This window comes from Lepidochelys olivacea (genome assembly GCF_965140295.1).
Source record: "Lepidochelys olivacea isolate rLepOli2 genome assembly, chromosome: 7".
Taxonomy (NCBI): domain Eukaryota; kingdom Metazoa; phylum Chordata; order Testudines; family Cheloniidae; genus Lepidochelys; species Lepidochelys olivacea.
The window spans coordinates 117,666,607-117,685,430 of NC_140417.1; the positions used below are offsets into that span (position 1 = coordinate 117,666,607).

An 18,824-nucleotide genomic window follows, 5' to 3' on the forward strand; every position below is an offset into this window, starting at 1 on the left:
TGAACTAGATGACCTCCTGAGGTCCCTTCCAACCCTGATATTCTATGATTCTATGATAAAGGGCTTAACCTGCATCAACGGATATTAGGAAAAATCTTTCTAACTAGAAGGGTAGTTAAGATCTGGAATAGGCTTCCAAGGGAGGCTGTGAAATACCAAACACTGGAGGTTTTTAAAAAATGGTTGGACAAATACTGGTAAGGGATGGTCTAGGTTTATCTGGTCCTACGTCAGAGCAGGAGGCTGAACTTAACTGCTCAAGTTCCCTTCCAGACCTACATTTCTAGGATTCTATGATCTTTAGAAGATGCTGTTGAACTTGGGATGCATGTTTAGACACAGAATGGGCTTTTTATAGGTAACTTGCAAACCACAGTAGACAAGGTTTACAGTGGTCATGCTGACACATTTAATAACTGCTCAAAAACCACTGACATAACTTCATAGTTCAAAACATCTTGCTTCACTATGTAAACAGAAGCATCCTGTTTAAAAGGCAAAAAGTCACACACATACAACACATTAAAATATAAAATTCCTAAGCCTGTGCCAGTTGAATCCAGTGAACAACATTGTGCTACCTCTCAATAAAACAGAACAAAAACGTTAGGTAAGTAGGAGTAACAAAATTCTGGTGTGCAATGTATTTCTCTTGACTCAGCAAGTGGGTGGCTTGATTCTCCGAGGGCAACATGCTCCAATGATTCCACTCAGAGGGTTTTGTAGTTGCTCAAAAGTACTCACAAGTGCTCCTCTGCATGGCTGCACTGCTGGACAGGAAGGAGTTGGCCAGGTAAGAGCCATATTTTACCAGACTCCTACTGAGCCTTTTATTGCAAATTAAATTTGTCTTCCTTAGTGGAATCCCTGAGGGTTGATGATAGGACACACATTACCTCTTCTGTGGTCGATTTACACCCTCAAAGGTTTCCTCGAATCATTTAAAAGCAAAAAAACCAAACAAAAAAACCCTTGAACTAATAAGTTCAGAAGCAACACAGGATGCCTTAAGAAAGCCCCACCCCTTCTTGTTCTGGATCAAGTTCTACTTACATAAATGTGCATAAGAATCCCAAAGTTTTGAGCTACTGATTCATCGTACTAGAGGGCTTGACCTGGTTTCTTCCCCTCTCCAACACCATCCACTGAAGTGATTACAAATGTAAATACTAAGAGTTGAATGGGGGTCCTGGAATCTCATAAGCCTCAATAATAGAAGATAATTTAACCTAGTTCTTAAGGAAACCAATTTAAAGTCAAATCATCAGTTTAGAGGCAGCCAGTGCAGTGAATGGAGAATACAGAATGATCAGTAGCCCAAACCAACGAGCACATATATCCCTGAATTCTGAACAACTGCTGAAGGCTTACTGTTAGAAGCCTTGCTAGAACACAAACAATGACTGATACAGTCGATCAGCTATAAGAAGGAAAAGTAATAATAATGTCCTCCCCACACATTTTAAACACTCCAGGTGAAAGTTACTATTGCTTTCCAGTGAGAGTCATGAATTATCTCGTTTTCTCGTGTAATTCTACCTCACGTCTGGGCAAAACAAAAGATGCTCTCAAATAAGCAACACAAATAGCATATCACATGAGCTACATGCCTGACATGCTAAGCAAAACATTCTGGACATTGCAGGGATTTCAAACATTTTTCAGGATGCAAAACTAGCTTCACTTTACAAACCTTTTTCCCTGTGATTTAAACTGTCTTCTCTCTCACCTGGACTTATTCAATTTAAAGAAAAAAACAGAAGCATGTCTACATAGCTGAAGGGAAGCCTGTACCATGTGTTAGGGATATAATCATCCTAAAAGCCAGGGTGGCACAAATGGGTACCCTTTAATACATGCAGTGTATAAACTGCATTTATATTCTACTGGGGGCCAAGATGAGGGGGAGAGAGGATCTCTTTCACAGTCTCTCCTCAAGGAAAAGCAAACCAAGCACATTAAAAGTTTGACTTAAACTGAAAACCACTAATATTGGATTGGTTTTGAATAAATTCATTATTTCTAACCAAATACAACAGATGGCCCCTGCTCATTTTCAAACCTACAGAGAGTCACAGTCACTGCTGCTGAAGAGTTCTTCCCTGAACAATTATTCCAGGTTATTTTGTTTTCTAATTTCCAACAGAACAGAAAAATATGTAGAAATGTTTCAATATTTATTCTATTATGTGAAAAAGTCACTGTTACTCTTACTTTTATTTTGATTTAAGCAACATATGCCCATGCTAAGCCTGGAAACGAGTCACTTCAGCCTCCTTGTTAGCCTATCCCAGATAAACATGACATTTCTAGCTACAGCATAAAGGAGGAAAACTTTGCTCTGTCATCAAAGCTTGAGGGCACATACCACAGTCTGCTCTACAGAAGAAGAAAGCATGCTTGATCTTTTCTATGTTACTTTATTATTTGATTCATGCATCTGTTTTTTGTACTTCTGGAAAAATCTAACATTGCTTTTACTTTTTTCATAGAATTAGAGATGTCCACCTTAGCCTAAGAACATGCAAAAAAAATTTAGATCATTTACAGTATGTAGAATAGATGGTGACAGCTGCCTGTCAATGATTTCCGTTGTCTTTTTATTAGAAAAAAAAGAACGCCCCAAACTAGAAGCCACATTTATAACAGGCCCCATAAGCATTTTGGGAGACTGTGCGTAGTCACATAAAATCAAGGAAGACGTAGGCTTTTCTTTCATAATAATGAGAGTGCATTGTATGCTTTTAGAAAGTACTGTCTACTCCAAAGAACAACCTGTAAAGAGAATCTGGTTTAAGGGTTAAGCTAAAGACTGTTGGAAGGAAGACGGTTGGTGGTTTATTGGTGGTTTTAGTATTTGAAACTGTATGTCCCTAGCTTGGCAGTTCATTGTGTTTGTATTTTTGGGAAGGGATGGGAATGGGAGTTTACAATTGTTGGTTTTGATCACTGGGCAATACTTTGAGTTTGGATACAAATGAATGTAGATTGGAAAGAAATATTTAACGTTATCAGGTTGGGATTTTTTTGGTTGTTTGTTTTTAAAATTATAGTAGTTGCACCATCCAGATTTCTACTTGTTGCATCAGTTTTATTCTCCTTCTTAACTAGAAGTTACTCAAAACTGGTCAGGATTGGGATTACAAAGAAGCCACACAGAGATGAGAAGAAGCTTGTTAAATTCCACTCTATGTGGACCGACTGATATTTTTCCATGTATTTTCAATTTAACCTCAAAAGCCAGAAATCACAAATATAAAACACTCCAAACATGGCCCACAAAACCCTTGCCTCACAAGCATCGGCATGCCACTAAGTTACATGGAACTTGCTGATAAGTTTGCAGTGTATTTGAGCCATATTCATTTTTGTATTAATTCAAATTAATAGATTCAGAATAGATCTTTATCCCCCAAAAGCCTGACAAAACAATGTATTTGGAATGTGGAAAAGGCTTTTATTGCTTTGCAGGTTCAGGTGGTGACCCATATCAGTTACGCTGGTAAGGATAATGTATATAACCTCAAAATGTTTGTACATAGAGAGCATTCAAAACAATTTTCAGACTAGCCTATTTTCACGAGGAAAAGGTAGAATTACAGGGTATATACGTTATATTCTTGAGCTCCAACTTTTCTTTTTCCCGCCTTTTTTTGCTCATTAATATATACGAAGAAATAGCATTCTGGCAACAACAGTTTTATGTGCAGTTAAGGTTTAATTTTGTTGGCAGGAGAGGAGGATTGCTCTGGGATAACACATAACGTTGTGTCTGGTCTGGACTGTTTGTGCAAACTGCTTACACACTGTCTTCAAATTGTCATAACCTTCCACAAGGCAGACAATTGGTCACAGAGAACACATTCAGGTGTGATGCCTGAAGCAACTATGTAGAGCGGCTGACCAATACTAAAGCCATATGAAAATTTATTAGGCTAAGGTGCAGCGTACCTCATCTTAAACAATCATTCAAATGACTGGAAGAAGGGGCAGGAAAGGGAATGCATTAAAAATAACTAGAGATGAGGGCAAAGACACCCTTTCTCCCTAACTCCATCACAGAAAATACCAAGGGCTATTGTGTAGTCCTTTGGCCTTCTGATGGCCCAACAGCATATCAGCTAACAGTTATGTTAAGTTAGAAGTTCTTAATAAAAGGGTGAGATATATCAGAAAATATCACCTATAATAATATATCTCAGGTATTTCTAAGGCCTCTGTCACTGTGGTATTTCTATTTATGTAACTGATTATATAAAATCTTTGTGGACCTTTTGTAAAACACAATAGCACAACTGCAAATATGTTGCAAGCTTTAAGGAAGTTATTTATCTATAAATCACAAAGAACCTTCTTCATATACAGAAGAGGTTTAAGACATAACCAGGAAAAATAGCCTCAAAACACTAATATTTCCAAATTGAAGTGCAATTTCTTCCAGTTAAATTAAATCCATTTAAAAACTAGAAATGGTTTAAGTGGTCCATTTCTTTGAGATTGATTAAAAATTGGATACATACCTGGGCAATTTACAACAAAAAAGCAATTTTGCAAGTCTGATGAAGAAATTTAATGAGTAAAGCAATGGAATTTCTCTTCAGAGGAGAAAAAAAACCTGCTTCCAAGATAACTACCGTAGTTTGTTATTGAGCCCCTATGCAATACATTAGATTTTAATGTATGATCCAACAAGCCATGCAGAGCTCTCTAGGAAAAAAGTATAATAAACTGATGCCTGTAATTCTGACTGAAATAAATGATAGATGTGCACACATCTGAAGGCAGAATTTGGTCCACAATAATTTAAGGGAGAACTAAATGTCTCTTAAAAAAAGAAAAACTCCATTTCCTAATTCTTTTCAAGGTATCATTACAAATGTTTTTCTTTAATTCCTGAATCTCTAATATTCACTCGTTACAGTCTCTATGGTAACATCCATTGTTTCATGTTCTCTGTGTATATAAAATCTCCCCACTATATTTTCACTGTATGCATCCGATGAAGTGAGCTGTAGCTCACGAAAGCTTATGCTCGAATACATTTGTTAGCCTCTAAGGTGCCACAAGTACTCCTTTTCTTTTTACAGACTAACACGGCTCTACTCTGAAACCTGTCATTATGCAAGACTCTGACACCATGCCTTTTCAAAAATCTGTACCACAGGGTACTTGTAAATACTGGATACCTTTTGTTTAAAATAAGGACCATTTGTGAAATCATTTTTTTAGAGACAGATCCTAAACAAAAAAAAAAATGTTTTTCAGGGGAAATAAAGTAGTACATATTTTTACAAGGCTCTTCAAGATACTGCAATAAAGTCTGACATACGACAAAGGATGCTGGGCTAAATTTTCAAACATGTACAGCCACCTTACGGCTGCCAAAATTCCTCAGATAACCATCTTAACGAGATATTTTGGTAAGAGGTTGTATCATTGTTATGACAAAGATTATCTAATATATCTGGGCTTGCATGGGGAAGTTTCATAAATTTAATACAAGAATATATGAAGGAATTAAAATCTGAAAACAAATTTAAGGCTGGTGGGACAATCTTAGCAAATGAAAAGTAGTTGTACAACGAATACTTGATTTCTGTAGTAAACAGCATAGCTGCTCAATTTTCTAAGGGCTTAAGACTGAAGGATGACAAGCACGCAAAACTCCCAACAATTGCCATTGGGTGCTGATCTAGAAGAGTTAATCTTACCTGGACTGACTGTAGTGTTGAACAAAATAGGGAGTACACAACAAGTGGGAGTGTAACAGGCAATTACTAGAAATGGTTACTTACCTGCAACTGGAGATTCTTCAAGATGTGTGGTCCCTATCTGTATTCCACATACGGGTACACATGTTCTCCATGCACTAGAGTGAGATCAGAGATTTGGGGCAAGTAGTATCTGTTGGTCTGCACATGTGCAGTTGCTTCTCTTATGCTCCAAACCAAGGAAATAAAGGGTGGCATGGACTAATACCTCTCCAGGTCCTTCTTTACAGCAAATCAGATAGGATCCAAAGCAGAGGGGAAGAAAGGTGGATAGCAAGACACAGATAGGGACCACACACACATCTTGAAAAACCTCCAATTGCAGGTAAGTAACCTCCATTTCTTCTTTGAGTGGTGGCCCCTATGTGTAATTCCACATGTTGGTGACTGATAAGTAGTATTCAAATAGGAGGAGGGTGCGAGAATGCAGTTGGTATGAATGTCTAACACTGCTGTTCCCACAGCTGCATCTGACGAGGAAGCCTGGTCCAGAGAGTAATTCTTCATAAAGATGTGGATGGAACTCCAGGTAGCCACCTTAAAAAGGTCTAGTATTGGAACTTCTCAAACAGCTACTGGTGAAGTTGCTTGTGCGATCGTGGAGTGGGCCCTCATACTGTCCAGGGAATGAATATGTTCTGGTCATATAATAGAATCATAGGACTGGAAAGGACCTCGAGAGGTCCTCTGATCCAGTCCCCTGCACTCATTGAAGGATTAAGTATTATCTAGACAACCCCTAACAGGTGTTTGTCTAACCTGCTCTTAAAAATCTCCAGCACCCAGTGGTCCGAGGTGACCCACAACCAGGCCGAATGGTAGGGATGAAGATGGTGGAGGAAAGAAGATGGTGGATCCTGGGAGGTGACTAGGGCGTCACTCTCGACCGCACCCTCAGAACGAGTGCTTCTGGCCCCCAGGGTGCATCATTGGGCCGGGCTGCACAGGTGAGCAGGAGGAGGAAGGGCAGCAGCAGCTGAAACTAACATCCCTGTCCCTTCTACTTGCAGACCCTAGACAAGACTGCCAAGGCCTAGGCAGCAGCCGGAACTGCTTTCTTGCAGACGGCGGCGTATATATGCTCAACATGCAAAGAGTGGCCCAAATGTCTTAACCCATGCAGCATTGCATCCATCTGCTCTGAAAAAAGACCAATCCCATCGAATGGGGGGGGGGGGGGTCTTGGATGGAGGTCTGCATATCTTTGGAGAGGCAGGTGGTCTGAAGTCAGGAGCTGAATCTCATAACCACTGCTGACGTGACCACCCTAGCCGCTGAGTCAGCTGTGTCCCATGCCATTTGGAGGGAGCACCGAGCCTCCGTGGTGCCCTCTTTCACCAGTGTGCCATTCCTGAGGTAAACCCTGTGGAGGGACTCTTGAACTTATGGCAGGAGTATCCTAAGTCGAAATTGTATCTCCCTAGGAGATGAGCAGAAACAGCTCCAATTTTTTGGCCTCTATTTTTGGGAGTCGAGCTGGTATGCCCTTGTTTATCTTTTTCATTGGTCGCAGAGACCACTGGTGAGCCTGGGGGTGGGGGGGAGAGAAAGGTGGGTGTAAAGGTACTCAAACTCTTTGGTTGGGAAAAAGTATTTCTTTTTGGCCCTTTTAAAGGTGGGATGGATGGATGAAGGAGTTTGCCAAAGGGCCTTGGCAATTCTGAGGACACCATCATGCACTGGTAGTGCGACATGGGCCGGGGTAGAGCCTGACAGGATGTTAAACACGGTGTCCACCTGTTCAGCCATTTCCTCCAACTCCAACTTCCCTGGCCACCCGTCAAAGCAGGGCCTGGTGTTCTTTAAAATCATCCGGCGGGCTGGCCCTTGAGGGTCCTGCAATCACCTCGTCTGGGGACGAAGATGATGATTGTACCATTGGGGGAGGCCCTAGGGCATCTTCCACCCTGGGGGAGGGAGACTTAGGGGTGGGTACAGTCTCTTCTGCCTCGACCTCTGAGCATGCTTCATACACCAAGCCCAGTGTCACCGGTGTCGCCAGCTGTTGCTATGAAGCGGAGTCCGATAAGCGGTGTGAAGGGAGCATTGCCATGACTGGCATTCCCCATATGCTCCAATAAGGACACTGCACTGGCCACTGGCCGTGCTGCAAAGGCAGTGCTGATGTTGACGCGGACTCAGGTACTCATTCACGCTGGTGGAGTCTCGGCGAAGGGCTGACCTGCCCGTCTGCACTGGAGGAATCCCCTCCCATTGACCATGGTGAGGCCGCAGATGCCTGAGCCTGTCTGCTGACCAGGACCCAGAGCTAGGGGATTGGTGCTGGTATTGAGGGGACTGGTGCCAGGGGGACCAGAGATATGACGGAGAGCACTCCCACAGGGTAGGCAACCCAGACCTGCGCCAAGAGGACTACCGTTGGGAGGGTGAACGGTTCCGGTAGTACAGAGATCAGCATCTCCCTCTAGGCAATCCGCGTTGGGATGGCAGGGACCACGATCACGGTGCTGGTGACCGAGGGCAAGCCCCAGAGGATCTAGGCTATGACTCAGGCGATCTGCGGCATGGAGGTGGAGAGCACTACTTTGTCTTGGGGGATCAGCAGCACTCTACTGCCCCAAGGGGTCTTAGAGGCTGGCTTGCCCTCCTGGGGAGCCTTTGCCGATTCCTGTGGCATGTGCTGCATCAGCAGTGTGGGCGGAGGCCTTTGTTCTCTCAGCACTGGGAGAGCTTGTGAAGGCATTGGTGCAGTCAGGGATTTTGGTCCCATACCACTCCCGGGAGTTGGTGGTGGACCTTTTAAGGGGCTATTGGCCCCAACCAGGAAGGCACAAACCCGTGGATCCAGAGTGGCCGGGTGGCCCGAAGTGGGACCCTTGCCTGATGACCCATGGCCCTTCTTGCCTGGTGCCGGGGAGCTGTGTTTCCTCACCTTCTTTTGGGGCACCGGCAACTGGGAATGGTGCCAGAAGGAGCCCAGTGCCGGGGGCGCACTGTGCACAGAAGCAGTTGTGAGTCCTGGTGGGATGGCACTGAAGCCAGACCAAGGGCGGACCCCAAGAGAGCCAGTAAATGAATATCCTGCTCTTTCTGCGTGCAGGGCCGAAAGTTTTTACAAATATGGCACTTATCTCTCACAGGTGATTCCCCCAAGCACTTGAGGCAGCTGCTATGGGGGGGTGGGGAGGATATCACTTACAGGCATAGCCCTGTTTCAGTCCACGCAGGGCTTAAACCCGGGAGAGCAGGGCATGCCCCACCTGGAGGGAAGTCTCCGCTGGGACTCTAAACTACTAACTACACTTAACAACAAACAACAACTACTTAGCACTAATTACTACAGCTATAAAAAACTATTTACAAGGCCCTAAGGCATGAAGTCAGTAAAGACAAAAAACTACTAGCCCTTGCTATGCAAGGAAAGGCGCTCCGACTAATCACCATGGGCGGTAAGAACGAACAGAGAGGACGTAGAGCCAGCGGCGCCTGATAGACTGATGCATGACTGCGACACTCAAGGGGGCGCCACTGCCGACCCTATAGATACTGCCAAGACAAAAATCTCTGATAACCGCGCACGTGGGCACGCACGCACCTAGAATGGAATTGATGTGAGCAACCACTCGAAGAAGAATGACTTTTTGGGAAGAATACCAGTAAGTGAACAGGCTGGTTCATGCGATATTCTGAAATGACCTTGGGGGTGAATTTTGGGTGGAGACGAAGGGAGAAATACGAGAACAGTGGGACTGCTATGAGTACTTCCAGTTTACCCCTCTGTCTGGCCGATGTGATGGCAACTAAGAAGGCAGCCTTCATGGAGATGTGGAACATGTGGCCATTGGTTCAAAAGGTGGTCTGGTTAGAGCTGATAGTACCAAGTTGAGGTCCCATTGTGATGTGTTTCATAACTGCCAGGAAGGTCCTTTCAAGAAGGTCGAGGCCTTCCAAGAACTGAATAGTAGTAGGGTGAGTAAAGATAGAGTGGCTTTCCACCAAAGGATGAAAGGCACTGAATGTTGCCAAGTGGACTTTTAATGAGCTAAGAGAAAGCTCTGACATTTTGAGGGACAGGAGATAGTCTAAAGTGACAGGGACACCTGCTGATTCTAATAATGGATTCCATTGTGACCAAGTAAAGAAACACCTCTATTTACGTAAATAGCATTTTCTAGTGGAGATTTTTCTTCTGTGATTTAGGATAGTTCAGACAGCCTCTGAACATGAACATTCCAGTTTTGATTCCCATCCAAACACCAAATTATGAAATGAAGATAGTCTGGGTTGGAATGTCTGATCCTGCCCTTGCCCTGAGTTAACAGATCCAGAAAAGGTCAAATATAGATGAGAAGACAGGGTGACATTTGCAGAAGGTCTGGAAACCAAAACTGTCTGGGCTAATTGGGTGCAATGAGAACACCACTGGCCCTGTTGTGGAGAATTTTGTGGAGAACCCAAGGTAGCAGGGGATGGGAGGAAAGACATACTTTGGATGGTCCATCCAGGAGAAAAGAAAAGCATCACCCTTGCAGTCTTGGCTTAATCCTGATCCAGAGTAGTAAAGATTTAATTTCTTGTTTGTTTGGGAGACTAACAAGTACCAACATGGTGTTCCCCACTCAGTGAAGATTTTGGTCAAGATAAAATTGTGTATTTCCCACTCAGTCTACAGCAAAGTGCCTGCTGAGATTGTCCACCAGAGTATTCTGCACACCTGGTACCTACATCACAGAAAATATGATGTGGTTCTTCATGCACCAGTTCCACAAGTCCACTGCCTCTATACACAGAGGAAGAGATCTTGCTCCACTCTTTATTTTATATTAAAAAAGACAGTTATCAAGTTGTCCGACATTATTTGGATGTGGCAGGACTGTATGAGGAGGAGGAATTCTTATGTTCCCCCAGCCTCTGTTTGCCAGAAGACGGGAATGGGCGACAGGGGATGAATCACTTGATGATTACTTGTTCTGTTCATTCCCTCTGGGGCACCTGGCATTGGCCACTGTTGGAAGACAGAATACTGAGCTAGATGGACCTTTGGTTTGACCCAGTATAGCCGTTCTTATGTTCTTGTAGGAATGTGTTGTAAGCTAGGAGAACTGCCACCATCTCCAGCAGACTGATATGCATTCTGGCCTCCCCTGGAAACCATGGAGCTTGTGTAGTGCGACTGTCCATACGAGACACACCCCCCACCCCATACCAGGAGGGATGCATCCATCATTGTGGTTACATCGGGGTGGATGGAAGAAAGAGGACTCCCACTCACACCTGGTCTGGTTTTGTCCACCATATGAGAGAGCTTTGACTTTTGGTTGAGATTGCTATCTTAGTATTCATGTTGTCCTTATGCGGTAAAGTAAACAGATTGAAGCCAGTCCCGCAGTCAACAAATGTGTAGTCTGGCAAATGGCGTTACATATGTATACGCAGCCAAGTGGTCTATTATGGAAAAGCAGACTCTGATAGTGGTTTCAGGTCTGAGGGTGACTTGGTTTAACAGGCTGTTCGTAGCCTAAAATCTGTCTATAGGGAGGTAAGCTTTTCAGGAGGATGGTTTAGGGTCACTCCTATGAAATCTATAGTCCTCATGGGACTTTTCTTTGTTTACAGACTCTCAGCAATGTCAGAAGTGGAGTAAGCATAGGGTTGCCAACTGGACCTCCTGGTTTGATCTGCTTATGATTAGTCAGTTGTCATGATATGGGAAGATTGTATGACCACTGCATTTCATCTGGGCCACTACTTTTTGTGAAGACAATTCAGGCTGGTGACTCAGGGAAGTACCCTGAATTGGTAGTCACCAGCCTGAATTGAAGTACCCTGAATTGGTAGTGCTCTTGTTCTACCATGAATTTCAGAAGTCTTCAATGTGGATATTCACCAGTCCCACAGAAGTGAGCATCTTTCGTGTTGAGGGCATGAACCATGTGTTCTCTTCCAAGGAGGCAATTATTGATGCCAGTGTTACCATGCAAAATTTTGATTTGCAAATAAAAACTTTTAGTTGGCATAGCTTAAGAACTGGTCTCCATCCTCCATTTTTCTTAGAAATTATGAAACATGAGAACTAGAACCACTTCACTTGATGTTGGGATGGCACCTGCTCTATGGCCCCCTTTTGGAGGGGAGAGTTCACCTCCTGACGAAGGATCTCCTCGTGAGAGTCGTCCCTGAGAAGGAGCTGGGAAAGGGGCATGTGGCAGGGAAGTGAGATAAACACCTCATCCCCAGCCCCACCCCAGAGCCTGAACCCCTGCTGCAGCCCTCCCACCCCTCCATGTCCTAACTCCCTGCCCCAGGCCTGGACCCAGCCCAGAGCACCCTCCTACACCTCAAACTCCCCACCCCCAGCTAGAACCCTCAACACCCACTCCCCCACCCACCCACTTCATCCTCCCCCTCCCAACCCAGGGCCCCCTCCCGCACCCTGAAATCCTCATTTCTCCCCACCCCAGAACCCACACTCCCAGCCAGAGCCCTCATCCCCTCCCACACCCCAATCTCAATTTCATGAGCATTCATGACTCACCATACAATTTCCATACCCAGATGTGGCCCTTGGGCCAAAAAATTTGCCCATCCCTGTTCCACACAGACCTTGTGTCTCCTGTTACTTAGTTGGAAACATTTTTCAAGAGGGGAACAAACTATAAAAAAAGGGGACAAACACTCCCAACACACCCCTCTCTCTGCTCATTGATTCATTACACCTGAATGGTAAAAGGAAGCAGCTGTTGGACTGGCAGAGGGGTTCTGAGCTAAGAAGTTTGGTCAGTAAGGCTGCTGAAAGCACCTGGTAAGAGAACTGTTTTGAATTTAATACAGTTTAAGTTAAGCATCAATAATGTTTTATCCTTATTTTTCTTGTAACCGTTTCTGACTTTTACGTCTCATTACTTCTATTCACTTAAATGTTCTCTCTTTGTAGTCAGTAAACTTGTTTTATTTACTCTAGTGTGTTTAAATTGAAGTGTCTGGGAAACTCCATTTGGGGTGACAAGTTGTGTGCATATTATTTCTATTAAAGAAATAAATGGACCTAATATAGCTTCTATTGTCCAGGAGAAGGCTGGGTGGCACAGGACATCCAATCTTACATTTCCGCCCCAGAAATATGAGTGTGTTAGGGGTTCAACCAAGGCTGGTGAGAGCCAGAGTGTAACCAAGTATGGCTGGCAGGCTGCAGTTACACTCAAATACTCAGGATATGGCTTGCATGCTGGAAGGATGTTTGTGAGCAGCACAGGTAGGAGCTCCTTCAGCAAGGCATTATAAAGAACCCAAGGTTTTAGGGCAGAGGTGACACAGCTGGTCTTTAGTCTGGATTGTACACTGTGTGGCAAATGGCCGATGCTACTATGGTGGATCCCACGCTTGTCCTTAGTGTGGTGGGTCAGGGTGCAACCCCTTGCCCCTATTCTTGGGCATTGTGGGCTCTGCTCATGCCCAGTGGGGGAGGGAGAGAAGTGGGGAAGGGCCCCAGGTCCACCCCCTGCTCTTCAGCTTTGTGGACCGCTTACCCTCTTCCTGCTTGGGAAAGGTTTCCCTTCCCCTGGTACTCTAGTTAACAGTACTCCTCCAACTCTAGTCAACTCTCCTTCCCCTCCCCGTCTGACTGAAACAGGGGATTTTTATTAGGTCTGGGGCAGGGCCTTAATTGGCTTCAGGTGCTCTAATCACCCTGAAGGGAATAAGGCTCTAATCATTCTAGGGCTTATATACCTCTCATCTATCACTCTCCTGCTGCATTACACCTGGTATGTTACAGAGGAACAGCAAATGCTACACTTGGTGGCAATATGAACCTCCCCAAGGCAATAAAGGCAGCACTGGGGTTAGTTACTGACACAGAAAGAACAGGGGCAGGAGATAGTTCTTAAACCCCTGGAGTATTGGCATAGTCCTCCTTCATGGGGAGAAACTTCCTGAGGCAAGAAGACTAAGCTATATTAAGTATAAGTAGTTTTTAGTATGTATTTACAAGTATACAAGTAGAGGACGATCATAGTGGGAGCAGCAAATTCCAACTCAGGCCATGCGGTGGTAAGAAGGAATCAGAGAGGAATCAGTCCGTGCCACCCTTTATGCTCTTGTTTTGAAGCATGAGGAGAGCAACTACTTATGCACGGGTGAACAGATACTACTTGCTACAAATTTTCAGTCTCAGGTGTATGGAGCACATACATATACATGTGTGGAATGTATATAGGGACTTGTACTCAAACAAGGTCAGATACTTGCTAAGCTAAAAATATTTCAAAGGTTTCTGGCCATATCTTGCTAAATTATAGCTTCTAAATATGAAGGTAACCAGTTCAAAACTTGAGATTCTATGATACTTTATGTACTGAAAGTTAGTCCTTATTTTGCAATAATGACAATAAATCCATCATCCATGCATCCAAAAAGCATGTTAGTGCCCTTTCGCTAAAGAAAATCATTAAAAAGTTTTAGGATTATGTAGAACCAGAATAGCACAACAGAAAATTACTATGAAATATGTACAGAAAATATAGTAGGGCTCTCAAAATAGTAAGACCTTTGCTTCTGCCTGTGAACATCAGTTTACAAAGTTTCCATGGGAACCTGCTACTAACATATGAATGTTCTTGTTACATTATATTTTGAACAGAAATTCCTTTGTGAAAAAGGCCAACAACCAGCGTCAATCACCTAATGAAATTATAATGACCTTCACTATGCCCAATACAGCAGAGGCATGACACACTGTATATCTAATGGTACAGCTACTGCTATAGATTTGTTTTATATGCCCATACGGAATTGGAGAGTATGTACACAGTGACTTTTAAATGCTTTTTCCTGCATCAAGAGCCTGATTTTGCTCCCCATGAAGTCAATCAGGAAAGTCCCAGCATTTCAGAACTGATCTCTAACAGCCTGATCCAGTGCCCATAGAAGTCAGTGAAACACCTCCCACTTACTTCAATGGACTTTGGATGAGGGCCTAAATGAGCAACTTAGTATTAGTGTGTGGAGAGCAATACTCTAGCAAAATACTCTAGCAATCCCACAATATTAAATATTTTCAAAAAAAATTAAACAGAAAATTTGTTTTTATGATGTGTATGTCAAACAAATACAATGCAAGACAGAAAACTAGTCTCCTTACCTTAATTTTTATTTCTCATAATGGAAGGCATCCACTGGTCTGGACATTACTCATGGATTAGATCTGTTCAATCCACCACAATGCAGGCAGAAAAATTCTACCCTGGAAGGAGATGTGGTATGAAATTTCAGGAGGATTGGTTTTGTTTGTTAGTTAAGGGTATGTCTCTATGTGCAAACTGAGATTGTAATGTGAAACAAGCTTCAACTTTGGCTTTCTTTAAAGAGCAGTTCTACCCTGAAGAAAGCATCTATAAAAAATGACACCTTTTTATTCAAGAGATCCACTTCACATGGGTATAATGTGGAGTCCCTGTCTCTGTTCTATTGACTAAAATGTCCTTTCACTACATTTCACTCCTTGTGAGGCTGCATGGGCAGAGCAAACTGAATTATTTTCCTTTTGGTGCATCAGCAGCGTTGTTTACTAAATTCCACTCATTTGTGTCTGTGCAAAGTCATTAAACATTATGTGACTGCAGGGTAAAAAGGTGAAAGAGTAACTAGCCTTGTAGACTCTTCATCACTGGTAATGGGCCATGAGATGGAAATAATTCAGCTTGACTTTCTGATCCCAGGTAGAATTTGAGGGGCTGGTAATTAGAAGATATTCTGATTTCTGTATCAGATCTGCTCAATTATACATTGATACATACACTAAAAATGAAATCTCATGACACCATTTATGTAGTCAGAATCATTCTTCAAAATGCAACGAGAATTCCATAAAATAGTTGTTGTGTTTTATTTTAAAAAATAATGAATTTAGATTTTCAAAAAGGAAAAAACAAAACTTTTCTTTGCCAATATTCTTGAATTACTAAGTTTATTTTTATCGTTTTTACTACAGGAAACTATGACAGGAAGCTCTCAAAGTTCAATACAAAACTAAGTTTTTATTTAATATTTGAAAAACAATGGTTAAGGCCTTTACACACTATTTCTACTGATTTCTGAATTAATCCTGAAGACTAGCCAATGCTTTCTTTTGGGATAATACTCAGAACAAAGTACATATTGGGTTAGTTATGACACTTGTTGTTCTAATACTTTAATAGCCTATTGTTCACTCTTGGTTGCCTCAGCAAGATAAAACATTGGGGGGGGGGGGGGGGGGGGAAAGCATTTCCTGACAGGAAGTGAATTCCCACTGTGTGTGACTCCAGCCAAGATCTCTGCTTCACAGAAGGAGTGGCAGCCCTCTTCTGTGATTGCAGAATGACGAAGAAATCATGGTTTTCGTTTATTAATTAAACAAACTATGTAGTCTGTGGATATTGCAGCTCAAGATGCAAATTGCATTGTATTCTGCATGACTTACCGTTCAACTACAGTTATGTTACCAATCCTGAAAAAAGTTAATATTAGGGCTGTCAATTAATTCCAGTTAACCCACACCATTAACAGTGCAATTATAACTGCGATTAATCGCGGTTATTTTTTTTTAATCACGATTAATTTTTTTGAGTTAAACAATAGAATACCATTTGAAATGTATTAAATATTTTTGATGTTTTTCTACATTTTCAAATATATTGATTTCAATTACAAACACAGAATACAAAGTGTACAGTGCTCACTTTATATTTTTATTGCAAATATTTACACTGTAAAAATGATAAGAAATAGCATTTTTCAGTTCACCTCATACAAATACCATAATGCAATCTCTTTATCATGAAAGCATAACTTACAAATGTAGATTTAAAAAAAAAATTTACTCATAATTGCACTCAAAAACAAAACGAAGTTCACTCTGTCCTACTTCTTGTTCAGCCAATCACTAAGACAATCAAGTCTGTTTACATTTTACAGGCGATAATGCTGCCAGCTTCTTATTTACAATGTCACCTGAAAGTGAAAATGGGCGTTCACATGGCACTTTTGAACTGGGCATTCCAAATATTTACGAGTCAGATTGCATACAAATGTTTAGCATCTTTCACGCTTCAGCCACCATTCTAGAGGACATGCTTCCATGCCGATGACGCTCGTTAAAAAAATGTGTTAATTAAATTTTGACCGAACTTCTTGAGGGAGAATTATATGTCTCCTGCTCTGTGTTTTATCCGCATTCCGCCATATACTTCATATTATAGCAGACTCAGATAATGACCGGGCACATGTTGTTCATTTTAAGAACACTTTCACTGCAAATCTGACAAAATGCAAAGAAGATACCAATGTGAAATTTCTAAAGATAGCTACAGCACTTGACCCAAGGTTTAAGAATCTGAAGTGCCTTCCAAAATCTGAGAGGGATGAGGTGTGGAACATGCTTTCGGAAGTCTTAGAAAAGCAATACTCCAATATGGAAACTACAGAACCCAAACCACCAAGAAAAAAAAAAAATCAACCTGCTGGTGGCAACTGACTCAGACGATGAAACTGAACATGTGTTAATCTGTACTGCTTTGGATCGTAGCAAAACCCGACGACAGCATGGATGCATGTCCCCTGGAATGGTGGCTGAAGTGTGAAAGGACATATAAATTTTTAGTGCATTGGGCACATAAATATCTTGCCATGCCGGCTACAACAATGCCATGGGAACGCCTGTTCTCACTTTCAGGTGACATTGTAAACAAGAAGCGAGCAGAATTATATCTCCTGCAAACAAACAAACTTGTCAGTCTGAGTGACTGGCTGAACAAGAAATAGGACAGAGGACTTTTAGGCTCTAAAAGTTTACATTGTTTTATTTTTTAATGCAGTTATTTTTTGTACATAATTCTACGTTTGTAAGTTCAACTTTCATGAGAAAGACTGCATTACAGTACCTGTATGAGGTGAATTGAAAAATACTATTTCTTTTGTTTTTTACAGCACAAATATTTGTAATAAATATAAAGTGAGCACTGTACTCTTTGTTTTGTGTTGAGACTGAAATCAATATATTTGAAAATGTAGAAAACATCTAAAAAGACGTACTTAAATGCTATTCTATTATTAACAGTGCGATTAATCATAGAATCTCAGGGTTGGAAGGGACCTCAGGAGGTCACCTAGTCCAACCTCCTGCTCAAAGCAGGACCAATCCCCAATTTTTGCCCCAGATCCCTAAATGGCCCCCTCAAGGATTGAACTCACAACCCTGGGTTTAGCAGGCCAATGCTCAAACCACTGAGCTATCCCTCTCCCCAAATATCAGGGTTGGAAGGGACCTCAGGAGGTCATCTAGTCCAACCTCCTGCTCAAAGCAGTACCAATCCCCACTTTTTGCCCCAGATCCCTAAATGGCCCCCTCAAGGATTGAACTCCCAACCCTGGGTTTAGCAAGCCAATGCTCAAACCACTGAGCCATCCCTCCCTCAATCACGATAACATTTTAATTGCTTGACAGCACTAATTAATATATCAAAGCGCATCCCCAATTATAGTTATACTCTGTATGTTACATCTCAGGATTAAGATCAGACCTGACTATTTCTAGAATTTAGTGACAATCATTCTCAACCTAAAATTATTTCTATACGATAGTCTAGTATCCTTTCTAGAATGTCACAATATACATGGTATCAAATTTACAGTGAAATTATTGGTATTAAATAGCATTTATTTATTCATTCATTGTGTGCCTTTTTAGTAGGTAACATTGCTTAAGTAACATATGTTGTAGATAAGTGCTCAGACATGATGCAGGCCATGGAATAAATACCTAAACAGACAAGTTAATCCAACAGTATAGTAACTATGATAAGATCAAAAAAGTTGCTTGTTACAAATTTTCATTATACACTCTCTTCCAATTAACAAGACCATTAAAGATAATTAACATCCTGCTAACAAGACATTGGACTGTCTGCCATAATACAGTAATAATGAAAATGTGCTCTGTCTCCATCAAATTTACCAGCAACATTTTTAAGGGTTTGTCCTCCCATTAATATGCACACAATTCATTAGTTTTAATGAGAATGAAGTAAATGCAATCAATGGCAATATAAACTCCAG

General features: G+C 42.0%; 1 protein-coding gene across 11 annotated transcripts in view; it reads right to left on the bottom strand.

The window, feature by feature from the left end:
- The window catches only part of ADD3 (adducin 3), a 185,671-nt gene that overhangs the window by 66,662 nt on the left and 100,185 nt on the right, over positions 1–18,824 (bottom strand). For 7 of the 11 annotated variants that reach the window (XM_084635282.1, XM_084635293.1, XM_084635287.1 and 4 more), the window contains one exon: positions 14,872–14,973. The exons of the other annotated variants lie outside the window; for them this stretch is intronic. The gene's annotated coding sequence lies outside the window, so the exon portion shown is untranslated. The remainder of the gene's footprint in view (positions 1–14,871; positions 14,974–18,824) is intronic. 11 annotated transcript variants of the gene reach the window in all.